This window comes from Rhinolophus sinicus, chromosome 16, assembly GCF_057876585.1.
Source record: "Rhinolophus sinicus isolate RSI-liver-muscle chromosome 16, RSI-T2T, whole genome shotgun sequence".
NCBI lineage: Eukaryota > Metazoa > Chordata > Mammalia > Chiroptera > Rhinolophidae > Rhinolophus > Rhinolophus sinicus.
Genome location: NC_142516.1, coordinates 7,889,644 through 7,911,879, shown reverse-complemented (window position 1 = coordinate 7,911,879; position 22,236 = coordinate 7,889,644).

Sequence of the window (22,236 nt, the reverse complement as noted above, 5' to 3'; positions counted from 1 at the left end):
AGAGGTGACAATTGCTTTGAGAGGGTGCTGACGGGAGAGGGAGGAAGAAGACAGCTCCCTGAGATAATGGTGAGATAGGGAAGTCACAGTCACACGCAGGCTCCTGGATCACCGAGATGGAGGTGTCTGGCACACTCTGGGGCTGTGGAGCTGAGGGTCTCTGGGGACATCCAAGTGGACATGTCCTAGAGCAGGGCTGAGCCTCAAAGTCACCAGAGACTGAGCACCGAGGTGGGTGGTCACTGAGGCACCAGGTGGGTAAGCTGGCCAGGGGAATGCAACACGGGAGAGGGAAGAAGCAGAGGCCAAACGCTGAGTAATCATGAGTACCTGGGACTGGCCATGGCCCTGCGATCCAGAGGAGCTGGTGGCAGGGGTGGGGAATGGGTGGGGATGGCAGGGGTCAAAGGAATTTGGTTCTCAAAGTGTGTTCCTTCACATCTCAAGGTTCTTCAGAGTTCCTTGAGGAGAATCAGTGTGTGTGTGTGTGTGTGTGTGTGTGTGTGTGTGTGTGTGAGTGGAATAGCTCTGTGGCTCGGTCTGCCTGGGTACACTGCGCAGGAAGTTGGGTATCTGCAGGTATCAGCCTGCTGAGTCTACCCGCAGGCAGTCTAGAGCTGCATATATGGATGTGTCTGTTTTGGCGAGGATGTTTGCATAACCACACATGGGTCTATCATTGCACACCTTCATCTGTCTGTGCCTCCGGGAGGCTTCTGGGCCTCATGTCCACAGACCTGATGTTTTAAGGATCTCTCCGTTCCCCCTCCTCCTGGTTGCTCCTTCTCAGCCTCTTCTCCCCACTCCAGCTGCGGGGAATCACTGGAAGCCACCGCTGCCGGCGGGCACCAGCGCCCCCTGGAGGCACGCTCCTCCATGTACTCTCTCCTGAAACCTCTGGGTGATTTGTCTTGAAGCCACATGGCTTCTGGGAATCTAGACACGTTGAGGCCTTCCAGTTCATTTCTTCTTTTGCACCCCACAACACCCTGAGAGGCAGGTTTTAAGGGCCCAAGTTTCAGAAGGGAAACTCAAGGCTCAGAAGAAGGAAGCAAGTGGTTCAATATGACAAAGCCAATAAGGGGCAGTACAACCAGAGTTCAAAACCATGTTTGGCTGCAAACCCCATGGCCTTGCGACCACCGGGACTGGCTCCCCAAGCCCACACTCTCTGGCCCTGTTATCTTTTCCTCAGGCCCAGGGACCTGGGGAGCAAGGAAATTCCTACCTTCAGAGTGGCCTCAATGAGGTTCAGAGAAATTAGGTCACTCGCCCCAGACTGCACAGCACAGAGGCAGGACTAAACTGGGTCTTTGTGTCCAAGCCCCAGGCCTAGGCTCATGTGAGAGGGGCCTCCAAGCTCCCCCCAACCCCCTAGCAGTGGGCTGCCAACTCTTGCCTACAGCAACTGCTTAAAATCCTGTCACTGAAAAATGTGTGTGTGGGGGTAAGGGTTGAAGGGGAGGGGCTGTGCTAATCCACTGCTCCCATGTCTCCTGCCTGCCTTCTCCCCTAGCCCAGAAAGTGAAGTGATGGGAGGGGGAGGAAATGTAGGCTGCGTCTCTGGAGATAGGAGAGGGTGTAGGCAGCTTCAAACAGGAGACACACTAGCCAAGTGCCCACCACTGCCAGTCACAGTCTGCTCCTGGACTCGGGCCATGGGGCTGGCCTGCTGTCTGATGGCCAGCCTGCTGGACAGTGAGGCAGAGAGGCAGAGCGTCAGGAGGCTGCAGGGTTCCACATAGCGCCTGTGTGGGCAGGAGGAGCAGCCCTTCCTGGAGACAGGCTGTGCGCCACACTCTGGGCAACGCCTTGCACTTCTTATTCTCCCAGGAGCTCCCATGCTGCAGCCAGCACTGCTCTGCCTCAGATGCCGCCTTAGGCCTCTGGGTGTCCCCCGACCCCATGCCAGGCAGACCTTGACCCCAGGCACTGATGGATGGACAGGAGGATTCTACTTATGGCTTTGACTTCAGAGCAACCCCGGGGGCTTGACTGCAGAATAGAGACAGCCCCCCGATTGCTCATCCTTTTGGTCTTCATCCGTGCATGGCAGACCTTCCCAGGCCCAGGACTGCCTGGGCGGAGCATAGAAGGGACGAGAGAGGTATAAAGGACTCAGAGGGCGTGGGTGGTGGCGTTGCTCAGCTGTGCCTGGGAAGTCAGGGACAGCCTCCTGGAAGAGGAAACAGCCAGAACAAATCATCAGAGGCGGGAGCTGCAGGGAACCAGTGAGGTGGGCCACACCCAGCTGCAGGGGACCAGTGAGGTTGCATTCAGGGTCTAAAGGCCAGAGATGGCAGGAAGTGAGATTCTGGGGTTGCAGTGCCCGGGCATGCCCAGGAACAGTCAGGCTCTTGGCAGTGGGAGGACACCTGACATACGTCCCATCCTCTGATTTGGCTGGGAATAAAGTCAGCACATGAAATTTTAAATAATACAGAGGAGTATATGTAATGTACTTATTTGTGGCCTAAAGAGGAATAGTAAAGAACAAAATCGCTTGTATCCACTCCCTAGATAAAGGAAATGTACATTTTCAATTTCTTGGAGCCCTTGATGTGCCCACCATGGTCCCAAGAGCCTTTATGTCTTCATTTGGAAAATTCTGGTCCAAATTAGAAAGGAGTGATGCACAGAAAGTTCTTAGCACAGAATCTGTGGGAATGGGCCCAGTGGCAGGCGGGCCCGACTGCATCTCCCACCTGCCGCAGAACACCCAAGCACCTTTCTATGGGCCGCACCCCATTTTCACTCCTCGTCTCCCTTATCAAAGCTTGGTGTGCTTTGCTGCTAAATCCCTCAGACAGACCAGAAGCTAGTTAGAATTTCGCTACTAAACCTGCAGTCACCTGTCGGGCCACAAGGTGGTGATCGAGAGTCAGGTAGGCGAGAGCTGAAGCAGCTGCCTGGCTCCGCAATTTTGCGTGGATTTCGGAGCCTTGGCCTTACAGCCAAAAGGGGAAGAAACCCTCCTCCTCGGAGGCTTCTGTGCGCCAGGTACTGTGTAGGCGCTTCACAGGGACCACCCAGGGCATTCTTCAGAACCCTGAGAAGCAGGTGTGAGCATTCCCATTTTACAGAGCACGAAAGTGGGCTCAGAGATGTTAAGTAACCTGCCTGAGCCTACACAGCTAGGAAATGGCAGAGCTGGGGCAGTGACAGCGACGCATGAGGAGGAAAATATAGGGACGTGAGCGGGGAAAGCTAGTAACTTCTTCTTGAGCACTTGCTTCAGCCCCTCCCAGCCTCGTTTGGCTCTTCCCACTGACTTCTCACACTGGGCTGGGAGGCAGGTACTGTCACTGCCTCCATTTTATTGATAAGGAAACTGAGGCTCAGGAAGCTGTTTATCCTCAATACCCTGGCTCCTGGGGAATCAGCCCTCCCTGAGCCCAGACAGAGGACCACAGGGGTGAGGAGGGGACCGCTGCGTTCCCCCCACCCGCTAGCCCTGCCCCTTCTTTTCCATCCCTTCTTGAGGAAGGTCAGCAGGCTCAGGCCCTGCCCAGAATGCAGGGCAGCCCCACCTTCCCCAGGCACATGAGGGGCCTCCCTCACCAGAGCAAGATCCAGGGCCACCTTCAGAGTGTGCTGGCCCTGCCCCCATGGATGCTTCCAGAACAGGGGAGGTGGGTCACAGCAGGCAGTCCCTGATCCGGGGTCAGTGTTTCACTCTGATCCTTTCAGTCACTGGGACCTACCAGTGGGGGCAACTGATCTGGTCGGGGCCTGGGGCTCCGGGGTTTGGGTGTGTCCCGACCCACCCAGCTTCAGGGAATGCATAATACAGTGCTGTCCAGCTCCAGTCCCAGCTCTGCCACTCACTGGTCATGACCTTGGACAAGTCTCAGTTTCTTTATGAACTGAAGGATGAGCATAGAGCCATCATGAGGGTCGCACGAGTAGGTGACCAGGCCCAGTGTTCATCCGACCCCAGGCACTCAAACAGTAGGGTTAATATTATTCACGGGTGCCCCTCACTCTGTCCACCCAGGCGGCTAAACAGCCCAGAACGTTGAACCAAAAGGGGCCCAAGGGCCTTGAAGGGGGTGTGTGGGGCCATCCTGGCCACTGACAATGGCGAAGCTCCCCTATGCCTTTAGGCCAAGGAAGCCTCCAGGAGCTGTGTTTCCTGTGGCACCAGCCTTCCTTTCCCCACACTCTGAGGCTGACAGACACCTGGGCCTTCCATGACCTCAGGAAGCAGTCACAGAGGCACGGGTAGTGGGAATTTGTCCCTGCTCGTCAGCCTGGCCTGAGTCCTGTGGCCCAGGCCTCCTGGCCAGAGCCCTCCGTTCGCTGTAATTGGTGCCAAGGTGAAGTTGGGGCACCTTCTCGCATCACAAGTTACAGGGATGCTGGCTCCTTACCACAGGGGGGAGCCCTAGAGACCATGGTCAATGCACAGACAGGTAAGAGGAAGGATGGGTACAGAGAGGCAGCCCCGAGGCTTCAGTTTATGGAGGCATTAAAGGGCTAACAAATACGTGACTAATAAAGCCTTTTGTTGTTGTTTTTTTTGCCTGAGCTAGTTTGAGTTAAGCCTCTGTCACTTAACTAACACTAATACTAAAACGCACACCATTTCAACAGGTGAATAAATGAGATAGTATTTCCAAGTTCCTGGCATAAAAATCAGTGTTCAAAAAACAAAAATGTAGCTCGGATGATTCTCAACAGAACACAAAGTGACCTCTGTGCCTCCCCCATCCCAGTTTTGCAACATCACCCCCCTTTGTTTATAGAAATATGGTTTGTGAAAACTATCGAACATGTGCACAGATTCTGGGTATTTAAAAGGGGGCATTGCTTGGGGGGCATTTTTTTCCTGCAGATTCCATTCAACTGGGTATTGTCAGAGATTCCTGAGAACAAACTGAAATAATTGTTGGCGTAAAACACTCAACGGACAACACGTATCATCACCACAAGAGCAATGTCTGCCATCTGAGCTCCGGTGGCCATGAGCGCCTGCCTGATGTAGACACCCCTCTGGTCCCACACACCTCTCGGGTTCACCCACAGCTGGAACCGGGAGGCTGTGCCGCAGGGCCAGGCGGTGGGGTACTTCATAAGCAACGGAGTTCAACTGAGAAAGTGAATTACTGGTGCTGAGTTACTAATAAGCAAATAATCAGCTTATACCCATCACAAAAATGTCCACAGACAAAGTGACTGTGACAAGGGCAGAAAGCTGGAGTCACACTCTGCAAAACACAGGGAAGCCGAAACTCTAGGAAGGTAACTTAACAGCTATTGATCTTTTTGCTTATACAACACCCTACCGACACCTAGTAATAATAATAATGACAAGGACACAACCAGGGCAGTGATAATAGCGCCTGTGTGTATACTGACGACTTCTCATGGGCCAGTGCCTTCAGGCATTATCTCATTTCATTCTCACTCAAGCAGTATTATCCCCATTCTACAGATGAAGACACTGAGGCTCTGACACGAGAAGGAGCTTGTTCAAGGTCACAGAGCTAGTGAATGGCAGATCCTGAGAGTAGGCAGGCAACCAGTGTAAACAAGCAACTCTGCCTAGAAGGCAGGCCAGGACAGGCAAGAAAAGCCCCCAATTTTTTGCAACTCTGCCTTTCTGAGGAGGTTGGGGGGGCTTCACCAGACCAGGCTCTAAGCTAAGAAGTGCCTTGGAACGGCCTGAGGGATGGAGAAGGAGGTCTCCTCCCAGGAGAGGACTCAACAGCAGAGCTGAGAGGTACGGCCCATCCTAAGCTGCTAGCCGGGTGCTGGCCAGGCGTTGGCTCAGACACGCCAGGACAAGAGAAGCAGGGAGAAAGGGAGACTGATGGCCAGAAAGCCACCGTCCGTCTCGTGGGCCAGGCCAGCCCTGTCACAGGCATGATCTGTGCCTCTCACATCATTGCCTTGTGCTGTCCACAGGAGAATGGCAGAGCTCAGAGCAGTCAGCGAAATGCACACAGCCAGTCAGCACAGATGGGAGGATAGGGAAGGAATGGGGGTGGGTTCATTTGCAAGATTAAAGCCCCTCCCTGCTGCCCTGAGAGTCCAGGCAAGAAATTTTGTAGATTAGGAGCCTAGAAAGTTGATGACTATCAGGCCAGTCAAGAGAAGAAGCAGGAAGAAGTGGGGGTCATCCATGGGGCATCCAGACGTAGGAGCTGGTGTGGGAGCTGGGCCCCCGGGAGCCTGGCCACACTCCCTGAGCCCTTTCCAAATCTGGAAGTGGGGACCTGTCTCATTGGTGACTCCTCGGAACCAGGGCACCGCTCAGGAGTGGGCCTGGCCAGCAGCACCATCGCAGAGAGGACTCTGACCACTGAGCAGAAAGATGAGGCAAACTACTGTGATTCCCTGCTGCGTGTTGGCTAATTCCTGAGCCCCGAAAATTATCTCATTCAATTTTGATTTTTTTTTAACTTTATACAAGTGACATCATACTATGCATAGTTTTCTGCTAGTTCCTTTTTTAATTCATACAGCTGCCAACATTCATCCGCATAGTTGCATGTAACCATTATCATTGTTACCGTGTTTCCCTGAAAATAAGACCTAGCCGGGACCATCAGCTCTAATGCTGATAAAGTATTATATATAATGCTTATAGAATATATTACATTATATGAGACCCGGTCTTATATACTATAAGACCGGCTCTTATATTAATTTTTGCTCCAAAAGATGCATTTGAGCTGATGGTCCGGCTAGGTCTTATTTTCGGGGAAACACGGTACATAACCCTCCACTTATTTACCAATTCTCCTACCACAGATATTTGGGCTTTCCCAGCCTCACCAGAATGAACGATGAGCGCCCATCTCCGTGGCACCTAATGCACACGGCCAGAGTTTTTCCAGAACGGAACCTGGTAAGGGAGTTACTGGGTTGCCAGCATAGGCACAGGGTCACCTTTTAAGGCAAGATCATGGTTTTCCAAAGTGATTTCACTATTTACACTCCTACGAGCAGTTAAAGGAGTTCCCATTGCTCACCATCCTTGACAGTACTTATCGATTTTGATCTTAATTTGCTAACTTATTACTATTGAAGTTGAGCATTTATTCATAAGTCTTAGTCTCCATTTGTGTTTTCTCTGTGAAATGCCTGTTCATGTCTTTTGCTCAGTTTTCTTTCGGGCTTTTTTCTTTCTCTTATTTACTTCTAGGGTTTGTTTGGTTTTCTAAAATATATGCTGGATACAAATCCATTGCAGATAATTTCTTCCAATTTGTGGAATAGAAGTTCTTCATTTTAATGTAGCCTAATTTGTCATATTTTTTTAGGGTTTATGCCCTTTTTTGTCTTATGTACAAAATCCTTCCCTACTCTAGTCATGATGATATCCTCTTACAGTTTCTTCCTAAATTTTAAAATTTTGACTTTTTAAAATTTTGACTTTCACATTAAAAATTTTAATCTATCATGAATTTAGTTTGGAGTACAGGTGAGATAAGGGTCCAATTTCATATTTTCCAATTTCGTATGGACAACCAATTATTCAAACACCTTATATTGAATAGTTAATTCTCTCCCAGTGATCTGGAAAGCCAGTTCTGTTGTAGGTTAGGTTTCCATGAATATGAGCGTTAATTATCATTGCATTCGTCTGTTGGTCTAATCCTGTGCCAATGCCACACTATCTTAAGTCCTAACACTTTGTATAAATCTTGATTGCATTTGGGGCATGTGTTAATCGCCCTTTCTTCAGGAGCGTACAGCTAGTCTTGGACTTTTGCTCTTCCACATAGATTTTAGAATCAGCTTGTAAAGTGCTTTTCAGAAATCCCGTTGGGATTTTAATTGGAAATACAATCACTCTACATAGATCATTATGGGGAGAATTGATAAAACGTGGCTAATGAGTCTTTCCTTGAACAAGGGAAATCTCCCTATTTATTTAAGTCTTCTTTAATGTCTTTCAGTAAGGTTGTGTCATTTTCTGCATCAGACCTTGCATATCTTTTATTAATGTTTACATTCCTTACTTTCTGTCACTATCCTAAATGTTGTCTTTTTCTGAGTTGTTTTATAAGCAATTGTAGAGAAAAGCAATTTAGTTTTGAATATTATCTTCTGTCCTGTCACCTTGATAAACTCTTATTAACTAATATCTCAGTACATTATTTTGGATTTTTAAGGCAGACAATCATATCATCCAGAAATGATGGCTTTGTTCCTTTCTAATCATTAAACCTTTCCCTCCTTCCTCTCTTCCTTCTTTTTCTTCTCCTTTTCCTTTTTCTTCTTTTGTATTCAACATGTTGGCTAGGACTCCCAATAAAATGCTCATTAGGAGCATATAATTAGGACCCTTTTCTTGTTTTGTTAAGAAGAATACTTTTTTTATTTTTTACTACCAAGTATGATTTTGCTAAATTTTGCAAGAAAATTCCCTTATATTTCTAGTAAGGTAAGAATTTTAATCATGAAAGGATGTTGATTTTGATAAAATGCTTTTTCTGCATAGATTTTCTCCTTTAACCTGTTAATGTTACTGCGTATAATTTTTTATATATAAATAACATTACATGACATGTAATATATAATATACTAACATGTAACAATATATAATTATTATATGTAATATATTGATATTAGTATTACATTAATATATAATATACTTTGTTAAACTACCCTTAGATCCATGGTATAAACCCATTTGGTCATGATTTCTAAATATTTTGTTGGACGCAGTATTCTATTATTCTTTCTTAATTTTTGCATCTAGGCACATGGATGAGGTTGTCCTGGTTTGGGGTCATAAGGTTAGACTGATTTCTCAAAGTGAGCTGAGGAGTGTTCCCTATTTTCTGTGTTCTGGCAGAGCTTGTACAAAATTGTAATATCTGTTTTTTTGAATGTTTAAAATCATCTGGACTTGATGTTTCTTTTTCTTTTTTTTAAAAAGATTTTATTGGGGAAAGGGAACAGGACTTTATTGGGGAACAGCGTGTACTTCCAGAACTTTTTTCCAAGTGAAATTGGTGTCCTTTCAGTCTTAGTTGTGGAGGGCACAGCTCAGCTCCAGGTCCCGTTGCCGTTACTAGTTGCAGGCGGCACAGCCCACCATCCCTTGGGGGACTTGAGGAAGTGAACTGGCAACCTTGTGGTTGAGAGGACACGCTCCAGCCAACTGAGCCATCCAGGAGCTCAGCAGCAGCTCAGCTCAAGGTGCATGTTCAATCTTAGTTGCAGGGGGCGGAGCCCACCATCCCTTGCGGGACTCAAGGAATTGAACCAGCAACCTTGTGGTTAAGAGCCCACTGGCCCATGTGGGAATCTAACCAGCAGCCTTCGGAGTTAGTTGCACGGAGCTCCAACCGCCTGAGCCACCGGGCCGGCCCCTGGACTTGATGTTTTCTATGTGGAAATATTTTAGCTACCTAGTCAATTATGTTTCAGGGCTTTGGGCCTATTCAGGATTTTTATTTCTTCTTAAGTCAGTTTTGATAAGTCATGTTGCAAGGAATTTGTACATTTTACCTGTTTTTAAATTTATTAATATAAAGTTGTATGAGATATTCTCTTTTTAATCTCTTCTCTATCTGTAGCACTATTTCCTTTTTCATTCTTAATATTATTTATGTATACCTGTGTTTTTTAAATTTTGCCAGATTTTTATCTATTTTATTAGTCTTTCAAAGAACCAATTTTGGCCTTGTTGATTCCCTCTACTGTGTCTTTACTTTTCTATTTTATTAAATGATATCCTTCCTTCTACTTTCATTGAGTTCTAATGTACTTTTTCTAATTTTGTTGGCTGCTAGCTCATTAATTGTCAGCCTTTCTTTTTTAAAATATAAGCATTTGAGAGTGAGGCTCTACATTTTCCTCAAATGACCACTTTTGCTGGCTTACACAACTTTTGATATGTAAGGTTTTCATTCATCTCTAAGTACTTCAATATGTTCCATTGTGATCTTTTTTCTAATTTAAAAACATGGACTTTTTTTTTTTACTTAGACGTTTATCATTTATATCCCTCACGCTGTGTGAACCCCCTTCCCCCCATCCACTATCCCTCTGACATCGCACAGAGTCATTACATTTCTACTGTCTCTATTCCTAATGCTGTACTCTGCTTCTTGTAAGTATATACATACATATATATACATAAAATTATAGTTGGCATTTATTATTGTTCAGCTTCAGGTGTACAGTGCAGTGATGAGGCATCTACATAATCCCTGAGGTGGTCTCCCACATGGGACAAGTGTCCATCAGATACCCTACAAAATCTTTACATTATTGATTACATTCCCCAAATTAGTTTTCAAAACCCTGTGGCCATCTTGTGGTTACTGACTGTTTTCTAATCCCCTCACCTTCCCCTTTATCCCCACCCCCCACCCATCTAGCAACCCTCAGTTTTTCCTCTATGTCTCCAAAACTGTTTCTGATTAGTTCATTCGTTTATTCTTTTCTTTAGATTCCACATATAAGTGAGATCATATGGTATTTGTCTTTCTCTGTCTGACTTATTTCACTTAATATAATGTTCTCTAGGTCCATCCATGTTGTTGCAAATGGTAAGATTTCTTTCTTCTTTATGGCTGTGTAATACTCCATTGTATAAATGTACCACAGTTTCTTAATCCAGTCATCTACCGATGGGCATTTCAGTTGTTTCCAAAAACATGGACATTTTTCATTCATTATTTTATCAATGACTTTTAACCTACTTGTATCGTAGGTGACCTGTGTGATACCAGTTGTTACTTGTTGAGAATTGCATGACGTTCTAGTATGTGATAACTTATTATAAATTTCTCATGTGTGCATGAAAACACTTGTACTCTCTAATTGTTTTATTTAGGATTTTACCTACATCCATTTGTTCAAATTTGTTAATTATAGTTTAAATCTTTGATAGCTTAATTTTGTATTTGCTTGAGATATCAATAACTGCAAGAGATATACTGAAATCTGTAAAATCGTGGATTCATTAAATTTTCTCTGTATTTCTATTCATTTGTGCTTTGTATATTTTGAGGCTATGCTATTAGTTGAATTCTTTTATCTTCCAAGTGCACTAAAAATTTTATCATTGTTAGGAACTTTATCTCTTCAATAATATTTAATTTAATGACTTTTTTTTGATACTAATTAAAGCCACCCCAGTTTTCCTTTGGCTGGTATTTTTCTCATGTAACATCTGAATACCTTTATTTTTAGCCTTTTGGTGTCCTTATATTTTAGGAGTGGCTCTTATAGACTACATAGTTACATTTAAAAAATATTGTATCTCATAATCTCTGTCTTTTAACTAGAGAGTTTAGCACATTTATATTTTTTTAAGATCAGTGATAAATTTTCACTTGTATCTGTGATCTAACTTTGTGCTTCTTTTTGAAACATCAATCTTTCCATGGTTCTTGTTTCTTCTTTTACTTTTTTAAAAATTGAGGGATTTCCCCCTTTTATTTCATTTTTCCCTCTATATATTTTGTAGTCACATACTCCTTTTCTATTATTTTAATAATTACCCTTACATTTTTATCTGTCAAATTTAAAAAAAGTCTAAACTTAATAATTATCTTATTCCTCCCCCCAAATAATTCAAGGACTTTAAACCATATTAACTCCAATCACCTCTTCCAACTTGTACACAATTGATAGTCAGAATTTGAGTTCTGCTCCTTTTGTGCCCACAAAGTAGACATTATTATTGCTATTAATACTATTTTATAAGATAATTTTGGTTTAGATTTACCTACATGTTTACCACTCTTTACTCACCATTTCTCCTTGTATATCAGACTTTCCTTTTGGGATCATTGTTCTTTATTTTCCTTTAGTAAAAGTCTGACACTGGTGAATTCCCTGTTTTTGTTCATGTCAAAATGACTAGTTCTCATTCTCAAAAGATAGTTATACTGAATATACAAATCTAGACTGATAATTATTTTGTCTCAGTACTTAGAAGACAGTTTCCCATTTCTTATGGATTTCTATTGTGGCTATTGATAAGTCAGCTCTTAATCTAAATGTCATTTTCTTTTGTAACCAATTTGTTTCTTTTCTCTGGTTGCTTGGAAGATCTTCTCTTTATCTTAGGTCTTCTGCAAATTTGTTACACTGTGTATAGGTGTGGATTTATGTCTCATAAATTCTGAAAAGTTCTCAGCCATTATCTCTTCAAATATTACCTCACCTTGGCTATCGCTCTTCTTTCCTTGTGGGTCTCAGTTGCATAGACCTTCTCATTCTTCCATCTTTCTCAACCTCCTCTTCATAGTTTCATCTCCTGCTCTTTGTGTGGTATTCTGACTAATTCCTTCAGATCTATTTTCCAGTTTATACTTTATCTCTTCAGCTGTATCCAATCTATTTAATCCATCTGATGACATTTTTATATCATTGATTATAATTTTCATTTATATGAGTTATATTTGGTTTATCTTCAAAATTTCCTGGCCATTTTTGATCGGCTTTTATTCTGCATTCATTTTTTTGTGGTGTGATTCCACCTTTTATTTCTTTGAACATTTCATAATGATTGCTTTATATTCTGTATTTACAATGTAATTGGTAATTACAATAGCCAAACTACGTCTAAGGTGTCTAAATATATTGTTTATTATATTGCTGACTCTCACACATAGTGCCTTGTTTCCTTGTGGTTTGGTGAGCACTGATTGTGAGGTCATTTTTTTGTTGTCGTTGTTGAATTTAATCTGTGGGAATCCTGAGAGCTTAACTTGGAGGTGCATTCCTACTCAGGTGCATTTGCTTCTGCTAGGAATCAGAAACTGCTATTTGCCTGGGACTACTTTAACCACCTTTGAGAGACCCTGGCTCAATGCAGGAGTCTCAAGTTAGGTTCTCTCACCTTGCCTCTGCCCTAGATTGAATTTGCCTATCACAGTGCTTATTTCAACATTTAGCCTAAGTTTCCTGCTTACCTGTTAGTTACCACACCATGTTTTAGTTTCAGTTTACCATTGTCTTGTGTTTTTCTTGGCAGAGGGTGTTTAGTTCTTGGAGATTTTTCTTTACTTTCTAACAAAACCAGCAATGCATTAAAAATAATGGTTTGTTTTGTTTTGTAATTAATGCAGAATATACTTCAATTTTAGTGGAAGGGACTTTCAGAGCTCTAATTCACCATCTCACCAAAGTAGAAATCCCAGGACGCTATTGTTATCCCCATTTTACAGATGAGGAAAAACTGAGGCTCAGAAAATTAAATGTCATGCTCACGACTACACAGCCAACCAGTGGATGAGTCAAGACTAGAACCCATGCTTTCTGACTCCAGAGCTTGAGCCTGAGTGTTTAATCTGAGGTTTGTTGGTCTCCAAAGGAGAAGAAACAAGCTTACAGGCTTGCAGTCTTGAAGCACGTGGTATAGGCCCAGGCCAACACTCTGGGATGAACCCACAAGCTTCTGCTGGGAAAGAGTAAGGAGACCCAGTCTAGCCCAACCTGGGCAGGCCCCTGCCTTCCAGCACTAGTTGCCATCTCAGCACCGGCTCAGCCAGAGCCTGTACAGGGCATTCAGCCCACAGCTCCCACCCTGGGAAGGGAGCCAGCAGGCACTTTCTGCTCTTGGGTTTCCATGACAACCAGTCACCCTATGCGATTAGAAGCAAAAGCCACAGGCAGTGAGTGGAACATTCCTGAATCTTGAGTCCTTATTACAGGTAGGTCTTCTGCAGCCTTAGGGGCAATGTGAGGGGAGCTTAGAGGGAAGACAATTTATGTGAAGGGGTAATGTACAAGCAAGCCCACAATGCCACTCGTTAGACCCTTTCTCCTTACCCACTCCCCAATTATGATGGCCCCAGGGTCCCAGGCCCAAAAAAGTCCAGAAGCATCCTGGGGGTGGCCTGGTACTAGGCCCCAAACAACACCAGATTTCCCTTTTTCATTCCACAGCAATCCCCTCCTGCCTCCTCTGGCCAGGTCCTCACGCTCCTATGATAAATGAGGGTCCCTGCCCTCAGTGAACAATCAGTCTGCTGCAAGACAGACAGGTCCTAACAGCCAATTACAACCCGGGAACAAGGAGCACAGAGGCCATGAGAGTACAGAAGATGGATTCCCTCTAGGAAGGCTTCCCAGAGCAGATATTGAGCTGGGCCTCAAAGGCTGACAAGAACTTTGCCCTGTAGAGAAGGCAGGGAAGGGCATTCCAGGCAGAGGGAACCAACTGCAGAAGGCTCAGAAGCATGAAGGGGCAAGATCACTTTAGTACAAGATGAGGGAAGCAGGAAAAGATGGCCATACAGGGGAGCCAGGCCAGAGCTTGAAGGACCTTGAATACAATGCTGTGAACTTTGGCTTTCTCCTGGGTGCAGTAGGCGACATGGCCCTATTGTCATCACAGCACCGAGGATGGACAGGAGCCCGGAAACCCAGGACGGAATCTGTTGCCATAATGTAAGGAGAAACCACAGTAATAAGGACAATGGCTGTGGTGGCAGGGATAGGAGAGAAGGGGACAGATTTGAGAGGTGTTTAGAAGGGCAAACAAACAGGACTTGGTGAAAGACTGAATGTGAGGAACGTGAAAAGGAAGGGGTATTAGCCCGGAGACAGGACGCAAAAGTAGGGGTGGAAATAGGGGTGGAGTGGCCCTATCAGAGATGTGACCAATTTTCCTCATAAGATGCCAGTGGTGGAGTTTCCTGGAGGCAATAACCAGGATATTTCCTTTCCAGGAGAAAAAGGATGTTTCAGAGCCTTCTTCAGCCTGGAAGCTTCCAACGGTCTTTAACCACGAGGTGGGCAGTTCCAGCTGCGGTTTGCCCTTGACCCCAACCCCTGCTCTGAGCCACACCAACCCAGGTGTCCCACAGCCCCTGCAAAGGACAGTGGGGGCAGCTAGTGTCTCTCACAATGGGGCCACTGGCCCCTCATCTCCAGGGCTAGTGAAGCCAAATTTCTGTTTCGTGCCTTGTTTCCTTCTGGTTATGTGCTTGTCACAAAGGTATCTGCGACTGCTGGGTTGTGTAGCCTGGAGCTATATTAATAAGAAATAAATTGTAGAGGAATCAGGGTGATTGCAAATCTACGAGAGGTGGCTCTGGAGTCAGAACTGTGTGCAAAGCTCACCTCTATCCTGTCTGGCTGTGTCTCCAGGCATGCCGCCCCCACTGGACAGGACCCTCAGATACTCCAGGCTCTTCTGCTCATGCTTTTCTCCTCCCTCACGCCCCCTTTCCTGTTCACACTCATCTCCTGTTCATGTTTCTCTCGTCTTCCTCACTCCCTTCCAGACCACACACATCTCCAGCCCACACCTGGGACATGCGAACGCCACCCAAACTAATCCTGGTAATGAGTCATAGCCTCCTGAGCCAACAATGTTGAGACCCAACGTCTCCCCATTCCCCTCCCTTCATCTCCAGCCTCCATCTTGATTTCCAGGCAGGTGCCAGGCCTGCCCATCAGGAACTAGACCTGTTTCCTGGCTCCTCTGCATGGCTGGACTGGGATATTTGACCCTGACTCAGGACTAGGAGGCATCATCCTGCCTCCAGGGGAAGTTGGCAACTCAATTGGGACACCAAGGCTGGTATCCATTTCTGCTCCTCTTACTGCCTCTTCCAGAAGGCCGCGTCACCCCAATACACATCCCAAAGCTTGCTGGTAGTAGGATAAGGGAGGTGTGGCCGGTGAAGAAGCCTGGAATGGGGGCGGGGCCAGGTCTGAAGCTCAGAGGCAAGCCCCGCCCTCTGGGCCCCAACAACCCAAACCCCTTGCAGGAAGGCCCGGGAAAACCAGAGGGGGGTGGCAGGCTGGGCACCCCGCAGGCCCGGGTGCCCCGGGTCTGATCCGCGCCCTGCCTGCTGGAGCTACCCCTCAGCCTGGGGAGGCTCCCAGACCCAGCACCCGCTTCCTCCCCGGGGCGGGGCCCGTCGGCCACAAGCCAAGCGCCGTAAAATTTAAAGAGGTGAGAGAGACACTTCGCAGAAACCTCAGCAGCGCGGGGAAATGAAATAAGGCCTCCCTTCGGGGCGCCCTTCGCCCCGCCCGCTCGCGGCCCGGGCCGGGTCACCCCAGAGGGTCCAGGTGCAGGCCCAGCGCTCAACACCCCCCTCCCCAGGGCTGGAGTAAAGAAACGCTCTCCTCCCCATGCTGCTCCCCAGCATGAGAGAGCGAGGCCAGGCACCCAGGGATCTGCACCCCAGCAACCTGCTGGGTGTCTCAGACTGGGGCCGAATCCCGCCCCTGCACGTGGTCTTCTCCAGGGCAGAGAGCACGTCCCCTCCTCCACGTGGACAAGCGGACCCAGACCACCCTCCCATGCTTTCCCGGGTGTCCGTTGGTGCTTCTGGTTCCTGCCACCCCTCCCTCTCCGAACCGCCAGAGAGCCCCCCAACCCCTGCGTAGCCTCCCTCTTTCCCCCCATGATGGATGGAGCCTTCAGGGAGCCAGCGCGGGCGGGCTCGGCTCAGGCGGAAATGAAGAGGATAAGATCTGCGAGCCGAGCCGCCCCTGACACGGTGATATCCGCCTTGCTCGCTGTGCTCTGGGTGATGGATGGGGCGGAGCAAACCCCCACACACACCCCCCGCCCAGCCCTGCAAGCGGTGGGCCCAAAGGTCCCCGCCCCACAGCCCCGGAACCCCGCCCCCACGACAGAGCTCTAGCGCGCGCACGCACACACACACACACACACACACACACACACACACACACACACACCCCTACGGCGCCCCACCCAGACACACCACACTGCTGCCACACACGCGGCGGACTGCCTCCCCACACTTCGCCCCCTAACTCATCTGGTCGTGCCCACGTACATATATGGGACTGTCCCTTCCCCTAACACCTTCGCAGCAGACCCTTCTCCTGGCACTTACAAGACTGCCCTTAGCGCCAACCACAACTTACACATTTGTCCATCTGCCTGCCTCTTGCCTGTGTACATATACATACATCCAGGCAGTCTAGACCCTCTTGCCCCTAACATGGTGTACCTAGAATCTCATGTACCACTTAGGAAGGTGTGACTACTGTGAAACTCAGCCCTGGGTGGGGGGTCTTGGCACAGGAGTAGGGCAACAGTTGCTACTTGCATTCATCATCTTGTTTGTCCACTGAACAGGTCAGGCTTGGCATGAACAGGGATAGCTGACAGCGCCAGTACTGTCCAAACAAGCTTCACTGTCAATGTTGCCATGGTTACCATCTTCCTAGCACTATCTCACAGCAACATCATCGTTACTATGGTTACTGGCCCCCGCATCCCCCTTCTCTGCTTTGCTACCATTTGGTTGCCATCATCATTCACTCATCCCCTCATTCTGCTCATCAGCTGGGGATACAGGGATGAGTAAGCCAGTGCCCGCCTTTGAGAGTGCACAGTGGAATGGAGAAGACAGGGCAGCCAATGGCCTTACACATTCCTCAGAGCCCTGAAAAACAATTAGGCCTTGCCACATAAGTGGTTTGGTAGAAAGGATACTCAGGGGAGAGCAGGCAGAGAGGGCAACAGTAAGATGGGCAGGAAGCCATCGACAGCATCACCACCACCACGTGGTGCCCCCTGTGCTTGGAGAAGAGTACACTGTCTGGGGTGTCATGGGCAGACAGTAAGGAGAGGAGGTGGATTGCTGCTACACTATGTAGGATCTTTAATGACCCAAGATTCCCTGTGGCACGGTTTTCAGAGTCTGACAGACCTGGATTTCAATCCTGACTTTGCCACCCCCAAGCTTAGGGACTTTGGGCACATCATTTCTGCACAGGGTCTGGCCCTTCAGTAAGTGCTGTGGCGGCAGTCCTTTTTACTTATTTCTAACCATGCAAAAGAACTTTGGCAAATCCCCAACGATAACACTTTTGGCCTCTGGGAGGAGCTCAAGTTCCTCTTCTCCCTAACCTACCTCCTAAGGCCAAACCCCAGAGGAACCACCCACTGGTTAAAGCCAAGGGTGTTACTGGAGGATGAAGTCTGGGAGTGGGGCTTTCCTGAAAATAAATCCACCTGTGTGCTCCCTCTCCTTTGTCCACAGGCTGTCTACGGAAAGAAAAGAGTCAATCCCTGGGACATGACAGGTGGGTAAAGACTAGGGCTCACTCACCAGGGCCAGGGATTCAACATGGTGGTGTGAACTCAAGGCCATAGATGACTGTTCTTTAACTAGTTTCCCATCAGAACCAAAAGGAGGGCCTTTTTGAAATGTGAATGCCTGGGAAATCCTGACTCAGCAGGTTTGGGTTTGAATCCTAAAGGAAGCTCCTAGGGGATTCTAATGTGCACCCTGGTTAATTTCCCAGATATCTTGGCTGCTTAGGCCCCTGGGACCAGCACTCAGTGGGCATCCTTGGTTCTGTCTAAGCAGCTCCCTTTTCTTCTCAAGGACACTATCTCCATGCCAGCCCTCTGCTGACACATGGCTATATGGAGAGCTGCCATGTTCTTCCATGATTCAGTTGATTGGTCCAGAAATGGAAAACTGACACAGGATCAGCCAATCAGAATCCTTCCCTGGGATTTTAAAAAAATTATTTCATTCAAGTTTTAAATATTAAGTATTTTATTTTTATTTATTTATTTTCAAAGTTAACACACCGAGCTTTATTTTTTATTTTATTTTTTTTGCATGAGTTAGTAGTTTATTTATTTTTTTTATTGCTAAGTAGTATTCCACTGTACGATATACTATGGAATAGAGAGTAATATAATAAAACCCTTGGCTCATCACCCATATTGAGCAATCATTAACGTTTTGTCGTATTACTTCTATCTGATTTTGCCCTCTTCCTGATCCCTTTTCATCACTTTCTTCACTACTACTTACCCATAGGTAACTATTATTAATTGGCGTGTATCCTGCCCATCCACATTTTCATACTTTTATAGTATATAAGTGTCCATAAAAATAGCGTTATTTTTAATATTTAAATAAGTTGCCCTACACCATTATGTTTCCATGGATGGAATCATTCTCAACTTGTTTCCACTCAACATTTATTTTCTGAGATCCACGTTGATACATGTAGCCCTAGTTCATTCATTTTACCTGAGGAAGAGTAGCACATATGAAAACACAATAATTTCTTTATTTACTTCACTATTGGCTGTGGACATACAGATTGTTTCCCGATTTTGTTGCAATTGCAAATGATCCTGCAATGAGCATCCTTGGGCATGTCGCTTTGTGGAAAAGAGCAAAACGTCTCTGGTGCATAAACCAAGGAGTGAAATGGCTGAGTCCTGTGCTGCGTACATTGTCAAGTTGTATTTCCAAATTGATCTCCAAAGTGGTTGCACTAATTTAACCTCCCACCAGCGGTGTTCAAGAGTCCATTTCCCCACATCCTTACTAATAATTGATACTGCCAGAATTTTTGCCCATTTGATGGATGTGCTGTGGTATCTTATTGTTGATCATTTTTTATCCTTCCCCAATTATTAGTGAAGTTAGGCATCTTTCATTTTTTATGGGAAATTCCATTTTCTCCTTTTCATACTAGCTGTTCATATCCTTTTCCCATTTTTCTGCTGGTTGTTTGTCTTTATCTTATTTAATTAAAAAAGCTCCTTATGTAACCTGAATATTAATCCTTTACAGTTTTTTTACTTTGAAATATTTCTCACGCCTTATGGTTAAAAAAATTCTACTTTTATTATTTAGGATATTATATATTGGCACAGAAATAGACAAAATAATGAAGCAGAAAGGAGAATCAAATTCATCAGTCTTTTCCTTCATGGTTGGTGCTTCCTCTTTCTTTCTCACTCTCCTCCCCCATGTTTACGAAGTATTTCCCTACACAAAACCATAAGATATTCTCTAATGCTTTCGTCTAATTATTGTGAAGCCTTCGCTTTTTTTACATTTAGCCTTCACGTCACCTAGATTTTTACATATGGCCTCCCATATGTATTATTTTATATTGCAGATGACCAACTGTCCCAGCACCATATTCCCCACTCCCCATTGATTTGTGAAGCTATCACTACCAATACACAGATTTTCCGTACATGTGTAAGTTAGTTTCTGGGCTCAGCGTTCTGTTCTATTGACCTGTTTATCCCTGTATCACTACCACACCGTTTTCGTGATTATATCTGTATAAGAAATCTTGATATACGCGCTTGCATGGCAGGTGTGACAGACTGGCTAACTCTTCAGCATCCTGTTCCTCGGGTTCTTGGAACCACAGCTGGGCTCCATGTCACAGCCTCCCTTGCAAGTAGGTGCGGCCACATGAGTGAGTTCTGGTGAACGAGGTGCATGGAAACAATGTGCACCACTTAGGCATTGCTTACAAAACCTCCTACACAGGAACTTGCAGTTTTGCATTCTCTTTCCCCTTCGACCAGCTTGATGCAAACATGCATGGTGACCCTGAAAGATGGGAGCCAAAAATGGAAGAAACCCAGGTCAATGAATCGCTGCTTGAACGAGAGAGGCCCACTGATCAGGAGCTTTTATTCTGGATTTTACACAAGCCAGAAATACACTTTAATCACGTTTGAGCCTTAAACATGTTGAGGTCTGTCTGTTTCAGCCGCTAGTGTCACCCTGATACAAAATGGTTAGGCAGCTCTCTGCTCCTTTGGTCTTCCTTTTCAAAATTGTCTTGGCTGTCCTTACCTTTATAGGAACCTTAAGTTCAGTTTACCAAGTTCTTTTTAAAAACTGCTGTGTCTTAGTTGGAATTCTATTTAATTTTTATGTTAATTTGTAGAGGCTTGCTTTCTTTACAATATTGAGTCTTTCCATTCATAAACACAATCCATTTATTTAGATATTATTTATTTGATATTATTAGCTCTCATTTGATTAGCTCTTACTAGATCAATAAAATACATAATTTGTTTTATACCGAGGTCTTGTGTGTCTTCTGTTAATTTTGTTGGCGCCGAATGAAATCTTTTTCTTTTTCACATGGTCTGTCCTAATTGGTTGCTGCTGTTGTATAGGAACCCCAGTGTTTTTTGAATATTTATCTTGTATCTGACAACCTTGCTAAATTCTCTTATTCTAGTAATGGATGGTTTTGGATTTTCTACATAGAAAATCATATAAAAGATGCCTCCACTTGTTATTCTCTCTGCCTTATCCCATCTGGTTTACTCCTTCAAGTTCAGGTCTTTGTTGAAATATCATCTAATCAGTCAGGCCTTCCCTGACCTCTATGTAAAGCAACACTCATGTGTACACACACACACACACACACACACACACACACACACACTGTTGTTTATCCATCTTAGCCTACGTTATTTTTCTTTTTAGGGCTGATGTATAAATTATTGGTTTATTTTTGTCTGCCTGCTCCACTAAAATGTAAGCCTATAAGAGCAAGAACTTTTTCTGTTTTGCTTATTTCTCACAGTGCTTTGCTCAATTGACTTTTTTTAAAAGTAAAATTTATACTTTGCTTTCTTATCTCTATTCCATGTATTTCTTCTTTTCTTTCTCTTTTTTGTGTGTGAGACTTTATTGTTTTAGAGCAGTTTTAGGTTTACAGCAAAATTGAGAGGAAAGTACAGAGATTTGCCCCTGCTCCCACACATGCGTAACCTATCATATTATCAACATCACTTGCCAGAATGGCTTTTTTTGTTTGTTTGTTTGTTTTGTAAGGATGAACCTGTATTGCCACATAATAATCACCCAAAGTCCATAGTTTACCTCCTGGTGTTGTATAATCTATGGGTTTGGACAAATGTATAATGACCTATATCATTATAATATCATACAGAATATTTTCACTACCCTAAAAATCTCTCCCCCCTCCCTACCCCTGGCAACCACAGATCTTTATTTTATTTTTTGTCTCCATTATCTCTTCCAGAATGTCATATAGTTGGAATCATACATAATGTAGCCTTTTCAGATTGGCTTCTTTTCCCTAGCAATACGCATTTAAGATTTCTCCATGTCTTTTCGTGGTATGACAGCTCATTTCTTTTTCACATTGAATAATATGCCATTATCTGGATGTACCAAAGTTTTTTTCATCCATTTACCTACTGAAGGACATCTTGGTTGCTTCCAGGTTTTGGCAATTATGAATAAAGTTGCCATAAACATCCATGCGCAGGTTTTTTATGTGGACGTAAGGTTTCAACCCTTTGAGTAAATACCAAGGACTGAAATTGTTGGGTGTCATGGTAATAGTATGTTGAGTTTTGTACGTAACCACCAAACCGCCTTCCAGAATGGCTGTACCATTTGGCATTCCCACCAGCAACGAATGAGAGTTCCTATTGCTCCACATCCTGGCTAGCATTTAATATTGTTGGTGTTCCAGATTTTGGCAATTCTAATG